Source organism: Misgurnus anguillicaudatus, unplaced genomic scaffold, assembly GCF_027580225.2.
Source record: "Misgurnus anguillicaudatus unplaced genomic scaffold, ASM2758022v2 HiC_scaffold_33, whole genome shotgun sequence".
NCBI lineage: Eukaryota > Metazoa > Chordata > Actinopteri > Cypriniformes > Cobitidae > Misgurnus > Misgurnus anguillicaudatus.
This window is the reverse complement of record NW_027395283.1, coordinates 6,008,774-6,019,142: the sequence shown is the minus strand read 5'-3', so window position 1 is coordinate 6,019,142 and position 10,369 is coordinate 6,008,774. Positions and strand designations below refer to the sequence as shown.

The window sequence follows — 10,369 nt, the reverse complement described above, 5'->3', positions numbered from 1 at the left end:
TCATATCCCATCCCTGGATAGACATCAGCAAACATTATGACAAAGACGTTTGCCTTACGCAGACAATAGATTGTGGAAAACCAACCTACTGTTCAAGAACTGCAAGAAAGATTGCCAAAGGAGGTAAAAGTATTTATTTTATTATAAAATGTTAAAATTTGACTTGTACTGAATTAACCATAGTTTTTACCATAGGATGTAGTGCTTTTGATAATGTTTTAGATGCTCTAATTATATATTCATTAAATGTTTTTGTGTATATCTATTTTTACAACTAGTTCTAGAAATATTTTTTTCAGAAGTGTATTTTCTGTTTCTCTTACTTTCAGATTAATGCAGAAATGGCATCACGATCTTACCTTGAAAATCAAGATTTATGGCCTCTTTGGACAGACAGAGCTCTCATGTTATTAGGAGCAAAGGTGGAGTCCTCCATGAAAAACTAAGGACACTATTAAAGTTATGGATCAGGTATTGGTTGCATGCGAACAAAATTGCTTGTGGCAATTAATTTAGTAGTATTTTGGTCTAAAATAAACAATACATCTTGAACATTTTGTAGAGTCTGGACATAGAAATCAGAAGAGAAAGCCTGCTGAAGTGCCTGATTCATGTACTTTGGTGAAGATGCAAGCTGTCTGATCAAAGAATACCAGGTAATGTAGACAATGCAAACTACTGAACGTTTCTCCAACCATGTTTGCCTTAAAGGGATAGTTCACCTTAAAGGTGCAGTGTGTAATTTTTAGAAGAAACTCTTGACAGAAATCCAAAATAATATACAAAACTATATTGTCAGGGGTGTATAAAGACCTTTCACAATGAACCGTTATGTTTTTATTATACCTTAGAATGAGATGTTTTTATCTACAAACACAGAGGGTCCCCTTACATGGAAGCCGCCATTTTGTGCCGCCATGTTTCTACAGAAGCCCTTAACGGACAAACTTTTTTTACCAAGTTGTCCGTAGCTTCTCTATGCATTTCAAAAGCGAGGAGTGATCAATGAACTGAGCCATTGGTTGCAATTCGCAACCTCACCACTAGATACTGCTTAAATTTACACACTGCACCTTTAAGATAAAAAATCTGTCATCATTTACTCATCCTCATGTTGTTCTAAACCTGTATGAATTTCTTTTTGCTGATGAACACAAAAGAAGATATTTTGAAAAAATGATGGTAAACACACAGCAGATAGTGACCATTAACTTCCATAGTAGGATTAAGAAATATGATGGAATTTAATGGGTACCGTCAACTGTGTGCTTACCATCATTTATCAAAATATTTTCTTCATTTATCACAATACTTCCAAAATATTTTTCCTACTATAGAAGTCAATGAACACTATGCTGTGTGTTTACCATCATTTCTCAAAATATCTTCTTTTGTGTTCTTCAGAAAAAATACATTTATACAGGTTCAGAACAACATGAGGAAGAGTAAATGATGACAGAATTTTCATTTTAAGGTTAACTATCCCTTTAAAGGAAAACACCACAGTTTTTCAATATTTTATTATGTTCTTACCTCAACTTAGACAAATTAATCCATCCCTATCTTTTTTCAATAAGTACACTTAATCTTTGTACAGTGTGTCGTAAATGTGTTAGCATTTAGCCTAGCCCTATTCATACCTTAGGTTCCAAACAGGGATACATTTAGAAGCCACCAAACACTTCCATGTTTTCCCTATTTAAAGACTGTTACATGAGTAGTTACATGAGTAAGTATGGTGGCACAAAATAAAACCTGGTGATTTTCTAAGCGGATAAAAGTGAGAACTATATTGTATGGCAGAAGAGCACTTAGTTTGCAGCACTCGGACCTCGGTCGCAGTAACATCATCAGAACTCTCCCTCAAATTCTAAAAAAAGGGGGAATAGTCAGGTATGATGGTGTTACTGCATGCTGTTTGGATCCTAAGGAATGAATGGTGCTAAGCTAAACGCTTACATATGCACGCTACAGCAATTAAAGTATTAGCCCACTTCTGAATTAAACATTCCTCATAATTTACTCACGTTCAAGACTTTCTTTCTTCACTAAATAAAAGAGATTAAGGTTTTTGATGAAAACATTCCAGGATTATTCTCCATATATAGTGGACTTCAATTACACACAAATGGCTGAAGTATTCTTCAGAGAATTTACGCTGTATGTCCTACGCCTTTCTTATTCTACTTACGGAACAAACGCACGCAGCACCAGTTCTGTTTTTTCTGTAAGTAGAATAGGGAAGGCGTAGGACAGGGCTATTCAAATCTTACCCTGGAGGGCCAGAGCACTGCAGAGTTTAGCTTCAACCCTGATCAGACACACCTGAGCAAGCCAATCCTTGTCACAGGTCGAAGAAGCGGACCGCCCCTGTCGCGGGTCACGCTCCTCCTATTTCCACCCCGAGAAGGTCCCAAAACACCCCAATGACCAGACAGACAAAGAATTAAAATCTAACAACTTTTATTTAAAGATTTAAAATGGTGGCTATAAGCAGAGGTAAGAATTACACAGGTGACTGGGAACTTTAACTTTTCCTCCTCAGGTTCGTGGCTGTAAGCCGAGGTAAGAATTACACAGGGGACTGGGAACTTTAACTTTTCCTCCTCAGGTTCGGGTTCGTGGCTGTAAGCAGAGGTAAGAATTACACAGGTGACTGGGAACTTTAACTTTTCCTCCTCAGGTTCGTGGCTGTAAGCAGAGGTAAGAATTACACAGGGGACTGGGAACTTTTCCTCCTCAGGTTCGTGGCTGTAAGCAGAGGTAAGAATTACAAAGGTGACTGGGAACTTTAACTTTTCCTCCTCAGGTTCGTGGCTGTAAGCAGAGATAAGAATGACACAGGTGACTGGGACTTAAACTGTTCCTCCTCAGGTTCGTGGCTGTAAGCAGAGGTAAGTGTTAAACAGGTGGCTGGGACTTTAACTTCTCGCTCAAACACAATGGTTATTCCACACAACTTTCGCTCTGGGGCAGTGGGCTTACAGGGCGGTGTTCAACACAGGGTGCATTCGACTTCGGGTATGGTCGTGCAGAGCCGAACGCTTCCCTTGCTCCTCCTCCACTTAAGGTTCCAGAGATACTGAGCAGGCGCGAACCTTTGAAGAGGCTCCACACAAGGATGGTTATCGTATGAAGACGTTATAACAGTAACCCTTTGTCCAAGAACAATAATTACAAGATGGTTTACTCACACTGGTATGCAGGTACACTTCACCACTCCCCTCTTTCAGAGCCAGGAAAAGGATCTGTCACTTTATACTGAGGAAATCCTATTGGGAACTACCTTTAACCCACGCTCCACTAGCCTCAACGTGCTGTGATCTTCTCATGACTCCTCTGACCTTGAAGTGGCTTCTGTCAACACAAGCACAGCACTACACTGCAAGCTTTAGGTGTACACACGCACAATGAAGACAAGGACTCACCCACGACACTCCACACACTTTAAGTGACTAAGGACTGAGTTGCTTGGGCGTTATTCTAGGTGGAGGGGGAAAGTGCCTACAGGATGGACGCCGGACCTCCCGTGTTTACTCCTAGTTGTACTCCTCGGCTCACCCACGCTTCTCTCCACAGTGGGGCCACAACTCTGTGTGCTAGACTCACAACACACGTCAGGTAATATACCCTCTTCAATACCACATTATATCAAACTCACAACACACATCAGGTAATGCACTCTTCTTAATACTTCGTGATAAACGTAGCTTGTTACTCACACTCCCTGATGACTCTCTGCTGTTCTTGTTCCTGTTTACAGCTTTTCCGCCACTGTAGATCGTCCTCGACGACAACTCCGGTGAGTATTCTCCAATGTTACTCTGTTTCTTCTTATAAAGACTTCGCCCAGGCCTCCGCTCTTTCCACACCGGATCGGTCTCCGTGACCATGCACCACACAACAATCGCAGAGACAAGCACTTTTTCCATGGTGCGTCTGTAATATACAGCCATAACTCCTTCCTTTTGGCCTCTCTTGGCCCCGCACTCTTTCCGCTCGCTTTTAAAGCGATCCCCGGATCAACGGCGCTCTAGACTCTTCAAAGGAAGTGTGAGTTCTGGTCCGCCTTTGGCGGAGCGGAGCTCGCCCCGAAAATCAACTCCTCTCTCTGGTGTTTCTGCCACTCTATTTATCTGTCCCATCTTCACACATCCTCCAGTCACAAATCACCACCTCAATTCTTCTCACCTGTGGCTCATAGAGCCCCGATTGTGCTGCCATTGGAAACCAGGAAGTACTGGTGTTTGAAATGTTCGGCCTGGGCGGAAACCATCTTCGGGCAGAACCAATCTTCGTCGCTTTTGGTTCCGCCCTATAATAGTCACCATGTGACATCCCCCCCGCCAAACAATTTTAGTCCCTAGAACGGGCTCTTCTTGGTGAAAGGTAAAATCGAGTAGGGTCTTTAAATACGTGGTAGGCCATTGGGGGGCCTTGGTCGCTCAACCCGGGGTGGACTGCCGACTACGCCAAATCTGTCACAGGTAGGAGGAGCGTGACCCGCGACGGGTGGTCCGTTTCTCCGACCTGTGACATCCTCATGATCACTAGACAATCACAGGTGGGTAAGTTTGATTAGGGTTGGACCTAAACTCTGTAGTGCTCCGGGCCTCCAGGGTAAGATTTGAATAGCCCTGGCGTAGGACATACAGCATAAGCTCTTTGAAGAATACAGAAAGCTGCAGCAAGGCGATCATTTGTCTATAAACCAAATACAGTTGTATTTTTTTTAAACGGCCGATCATTTCTTTGATGAGACACTTATTCCTCATCTGGTGTAGTTTAAAGCCATTTGAAGCTGCAATGAAACTGTCATTTTTACCTTTAGCCATTTGGGCATTATTGAAGTCTTCTATATGGAGAATAATCCTGGAATGTTTTCATCAAAACCTTAATTTATTTTTGACTGAAGAAAGTCATGAACATCTTATAATTTACTCACAATTTACTTACTGAATGAATGGGGCTAAGCTAAATGCTATCAAAGTGTCGCAGCGCGCTCCAGCGCTTACGTGCACGCACACAGATGATAGAGGGATGTATCAACTCTTCTTAATTAAGGTAATAACATAGTTTAATATTGAAAATGAGTAGACTATTCCTTTAACAGAGGTCTTCTCAAGCCTTGATGGTGAATAAAACATGGAAAATGTTTGATTTGGTTGTGCAATATCGCTTAAAGGAATAGTCTACTCGTTTGCCATATTAAACTATGGTATTACCTCAACTTAGACGAATTAATACATATCTATCTTTTTTCAATGCGTGCACTGTACAGTGCGTTGTGAATGTGTTAGCATTTAGCCTAGCCCCATTCATTCCTATGGTACCAAACAGGGAAGCCACCAAACACTTCCATGTTTTCCCTATTTAAAGACTGTTACATGAGGAGTTATACTAGTTAGTATGGTGCCACAAAATAAAACTTTTTTTGGTACCATAGGAATGAATGGGGCTAGGCTAAATGCTAACACATTCACAACGCGTTGTACAGTGCAGGCATTGAAAAAAGATAGGTATGTATTAATTCGTCTAGGTTGAGGTAATAACATACAGTGGGGCAAAAAAGTATTTAGTCAACCACCAATTGTGCAAGTTCTCCCACTTAAAAAGATGAGAGGGGCCTGTAATTTTCATCATAGGTACACTTCAACTATGAGAGACAAAATGAGGAAAAAAATCCAGAAAATCACATTGTCTGATTTTTTAAGAATTTATTTGCAATTTATGGTGGAAAATAAGTATTTGGTCAATAACAAAAATTTCTTTCTCTCACAGACCTGTAACTTCTTCTTTAAGAGGATCCTCTGTCCTCCACTTCTTACCTGTATTAATGGCACCTGTTTGAACTTGTTAGCAGTATAAAAGACACCTGTCCACAACCTAAAACAGTCAGAATGCAAACTCAACTATGGCCAAGACCAAAGAGCTGTCAAATGACACCAGAAACAAAATTGTAGACCTGCACCAGGCTGGGAAGACTGAATCTGCAATAGGTAAGCAGCTTGGTGTGAAGAAATCAACTGTGAGAGCAATTATTAGAAAATGTAGACATACAAGAACACTGATAATCTCCCTCGATCTGGGGCTTCACGCAAGATCTCATCCTGTAGGGTAAAAATTATCACCAGAATGGTAAGCAAAAATCCCAGAACCAGATGGGGGGACCTAGTGAATGACCTGCAGAGAGCTGGGACCAAAGTAACAAAGGCTACCATCAGTAACACACTATGCAGCCAGGGACTCAATTCCTGCAGTGCCAGATGTGTCCACCTGCTTAAGCCAGTACATGTCCGGACCCGTCTGAAGTTTGCTAGAGAGCATGTGGATGATCCAGAAGAAGAGTGGGAGAATGTCATATGGTCAGATGAAACCAAAACATAACTTTTTGGTAGAAACTCAACTTCTTGTGTTTGGAGGAGAAAGATGCTGAGTTGCATCCAAAGAACTCCATACCTACTGTGAAGCATGGGGGTGGAAACCTCATGCTTTGGGGCTGTTTTTCTGCAAAGGGATCAGGACGACTGATCCGAGTTAAGGAAAGAATGAATGGGGCCATGTATCGTGAGATTTTGACTCAAAACCTCCTTTCGTCAGCAAGGGCATTGAAGATGAAACGTGGCTGGGTCTTTCAGTATGGCAGTGATCCCAAACATACCGCCCGGGCAAAGAAGGAGTGGTTTCGTAAGAATAATTTCAAGGTCCTGGAGTGGCCTAGCCAGTCTCCAGATCTCAACCCCATAGAAAATCTTTGGAGGGAGTTGAAAATCTGAGTTGCCCAGCGACAGCCCTAAAACATCACTGCTCTAGAGGAGATCTGCATGGAGGAATGGGCCAAACTACCAGCAACAGTGTGTAAAAACCTTGTGGAGACTTACAGAAAACGTTTGATCTCTGTCATTGCCAACAAAGGGTATATAACAAAGTATTGACATAAACTTTTGTTATTGACCAAATACTTATTTTTCACCATAATTTACAAATAAATTCTTTAAAAAATCAGACAATGTGATTTTCTGGATTTTTTTTCTCATTTTGTCTCTCATAGTTGACGTGTACCTTTGACAAAAATTACAGGCCTCTCTCATCTTTTTAAGTGTGAGAACTTGAACAATTGGTAGCTGACTAAATACTTTTTTGCCCCACTGTAGTTTAATATGGCAAAAGAGTAGACTATTCCTTTAAAAGTAGTTCAAGTAATTGTGTTATTTACACATTCTTTTGTGTTCTGTGGAAGAAATCACACAGGCTGATATTTTGAAGAATGTTGTTAAGAGCCCCCCCATTTACCTGCATTGGTTTTGTGTCCATGCAATAAAAAATGAAAAATTTGTCATCACTTACTCTCCTCTTGTAATAAACCGTACACATTTTATTTTTACGCTGAACACAAATTAAGATATTTTAATGAAAGTTAGCAACAGACGTTTGGGCTCTACATTGACCTCCATAGTAGGAAAGCAAACAAAATTGTGTAATACATTTTCAGATGAAGGGGTGTTTTCTTCCTCCACAGTCCCCATAGATATATACACTAGATGTCGCCTTGGGTCTCTGAGCATGCGTCAAAACCGCCGCCATCTTGGAACAGGGGTCTTGTCATAGGAAGTATCTAGGTAAAGCAGCTATCTCCGCCTGTACTTCGAATTCATTAACGATGCCAGACTTTTGTGCTGCGCATGGATGAAAGGGCTACTAGCACTATGCATTACAGTTAGAAAAAGTACATTTTCATAAAATCAAAACTTTTATTTTTTCCTGTACTAAATGCTAAATACATGTCTGACTGTTGAAACGAACCAAAAGAAAACCAAGAAAATCGCGTTCATGACGATTTATGGTGATTTTATTTCTGTTACACCATTGCCTACAATGACGCTGATGCGGGATTCCCCTGTTTTAAGATGGCGGCTCTGTTTGACGCATTCGGTCCAATGAACTGCCGTAGCCAAGGCGACATCTAGTGTACATATCTATGCACAGTCCCTAAATTGGTCTCTGTTTTTGTATGTTTTTAGGCTGACCAGAGGGAAGAAGCGGAGAGGGAATTCAAAAAGACCACCATGGAATTTTTTGTGATCCGTGAAAGTGATGCTCTTAATCCTGCACTGGACATTTCCATTTTCATTGACGGTGTGGAGTAATAAATGAGTTGCCCTCTTTTGCATGTGCATGTTTGGACTCATTTGAACTGAACTTAAAACATCCTGATGGACTCAAATATAACTTTTAAAGCCTTTCAAAAAAAATGTCATGGAAGTGGACAGTAAGCAGATGAGCCGAAGGGTGCAGAACCCCTCTTCAAAACTGCAGGAGTACATTTTTTTCCTTTGACCCAGCTACTGAAGGTAATTTTTTTGAGCCTTTTATACAACATTAACTGTAATACTGTTTACTAAACCTGATTTGTTTTATCTTGATTAAGTTTTATGGTTTATCTATCAACCATAACTGATTCTTATTTAGAATTTACATTTTATCCAGTGTGTCTACAAATACTAAAAACTGTTATACATTAAGTGTTTTTATAACAATACTATACACATTGTTGAAGTGTTTTATGACAAATTGTCATGATTATAATGTGTTTACATTGTTAGACAGTGTGTATTTGTACAAACATGTATATTATGACAAAATAAATTGTCAAAAGTTTGATGCTTGAAGTCATTCATCTTAGACAGATGGTAAAATTACACATTTTGAAAGTAAATTTTTTTTTTAATATTAAATTAATATTTTAAATTGTATTTGGTTGGATATTTGGTTAGATGTAAAGTAAAACTTTTGCGTCAACTTGTTACAACTAATTACTTTACTTTTTATCAACCTAAAATTTTTACTTTGAACAGAATGAACTATCCATTACATTTTGAAAGTAAATAATTTTTTTTTTATATTAAATTAATATTTTAAATTGTATTTGGTTGGATATTTGGTTAGATGTAAAGTAAAACTTTTGCGTCAACTTGTTACAACTAATTACTTTACTTTTTATCAACCTAAAATTTTTACTTTGAACAGAATGAACTATCCATTACTTGGCCAAAGCAAAAAGTATCTTTGAATCAAATACATTTTTTAAGTTAATGAAATGTCAAAATATACTTTGTCTCAATGCATTAACCTAATTATTTTACTTTACATCTAACCAAATATCCAACCAAATACAAAGTAAAATAATTACGTTAATGCATTAAGACAAAGTATATTTTGACATTTCATTAACTTAAAAAATGTATTTGATTCAAAGATACTTTTTGCTTTGGCCAAGTAATGGATAGTTCATTCTGTTCAAAGTAAAAATTTTAGGTTGATAAAAAGTAAAGTAATTAGTTGTAACAAGTTGACGCAAAAGTTTTACTTTGATCCAATGAAACACTTTTTTCAGTGTACAGTCTCATGTACAAAACACTGTGCAGCATGTTTACTTGCTAAACAAGCAGTGCACTCCGACATAATATTAGTTTGCATCCATATAAACTCATAATTACTCCCGCTCGGGTTTGAATGACAGCAGAGAGACTCGCCCACCGTCTCACAGACCACCCCCTCATAGTATTCAGCACAGAAGCGGTCGAAAGTGGACAAAAGAGACGGATTTAAATACCAGGTGTAAACGTAATGTGTCTCTCTCGTCCACTTGTGATCCGATCGATGAAAACACATCTTAATACTAAGTGTAAACAGCCCCTAATGTCTGCTGGTCACACATGTGGATTATACAGGACCCTTGAGAAAGATTTTGGTAGATTCTCACTCCAAATGGTTGGAAATTTATCCTGTAACAACTTCACAAACTACCATCATGAAAATGAAAATTCATTCAGTCACTGATTAGGTCACATGACATACACTCTGCAATGTGATTGGCTGGCTCACAAAAATAAAAGTTAAACAAATCAAATATAAATGAGAGCACAATACTTATAAATCTTAACACTCACATTTCTATTTGATCATTTCAACAGAAGAAAATTCATACAGCAAACATAAATGAGTTAAATGTCATGATGTTTGTTGCTGGTTTTGTTAGTATATCTTCAATCATATCATCAGTTGGACAGTATCTCAGACTAATTCTGTCCTCCTTTATCACAGACCTCACAAAATGACATTTAATGTCCACATGTTTACAGGATTTTTTGCTGACGCTATGACACCCTGATTGTCTTCATAAACTCTAGATTGATATTTCAGTCCATCAATGTTTTCTAACACTCGTGTACAGTCACCAGGGCCGCCTTAACCTAATGTGAGGCCCCGGGGCTAAGAGGTTTTGTAGGCCCCCCTTCCCCTCGATTTATAGTCTCTTTTTTAAGTGTAATATCTAGGTAATCTACATCACAAAATGCATTAGTTTCTT

The 10,369-nt window shown here is 39.0% G+C and overlaps 1 long non-coding RNA gene across 1 annotated transcript; it reads left to right on the top strand.

The window, feature by feature from the left end:
• Positions 1-344: 344 nt before the first annotated feature.
• LOC141363200 (uncharacterized) lies at positions 345-8,658 on the top strand. Its single transcript, XR_012368698.1, has 3 exons — positions 345-471; positions 563-656; positions 8,022-8,658. It is a non-coding gene; the product is annotated as an uncharacterized lncRNA (long non-coding RNA).
• The last annotated feature ends 1,711 nt before the right edge of the window (positions 8,659-10,369 follow it).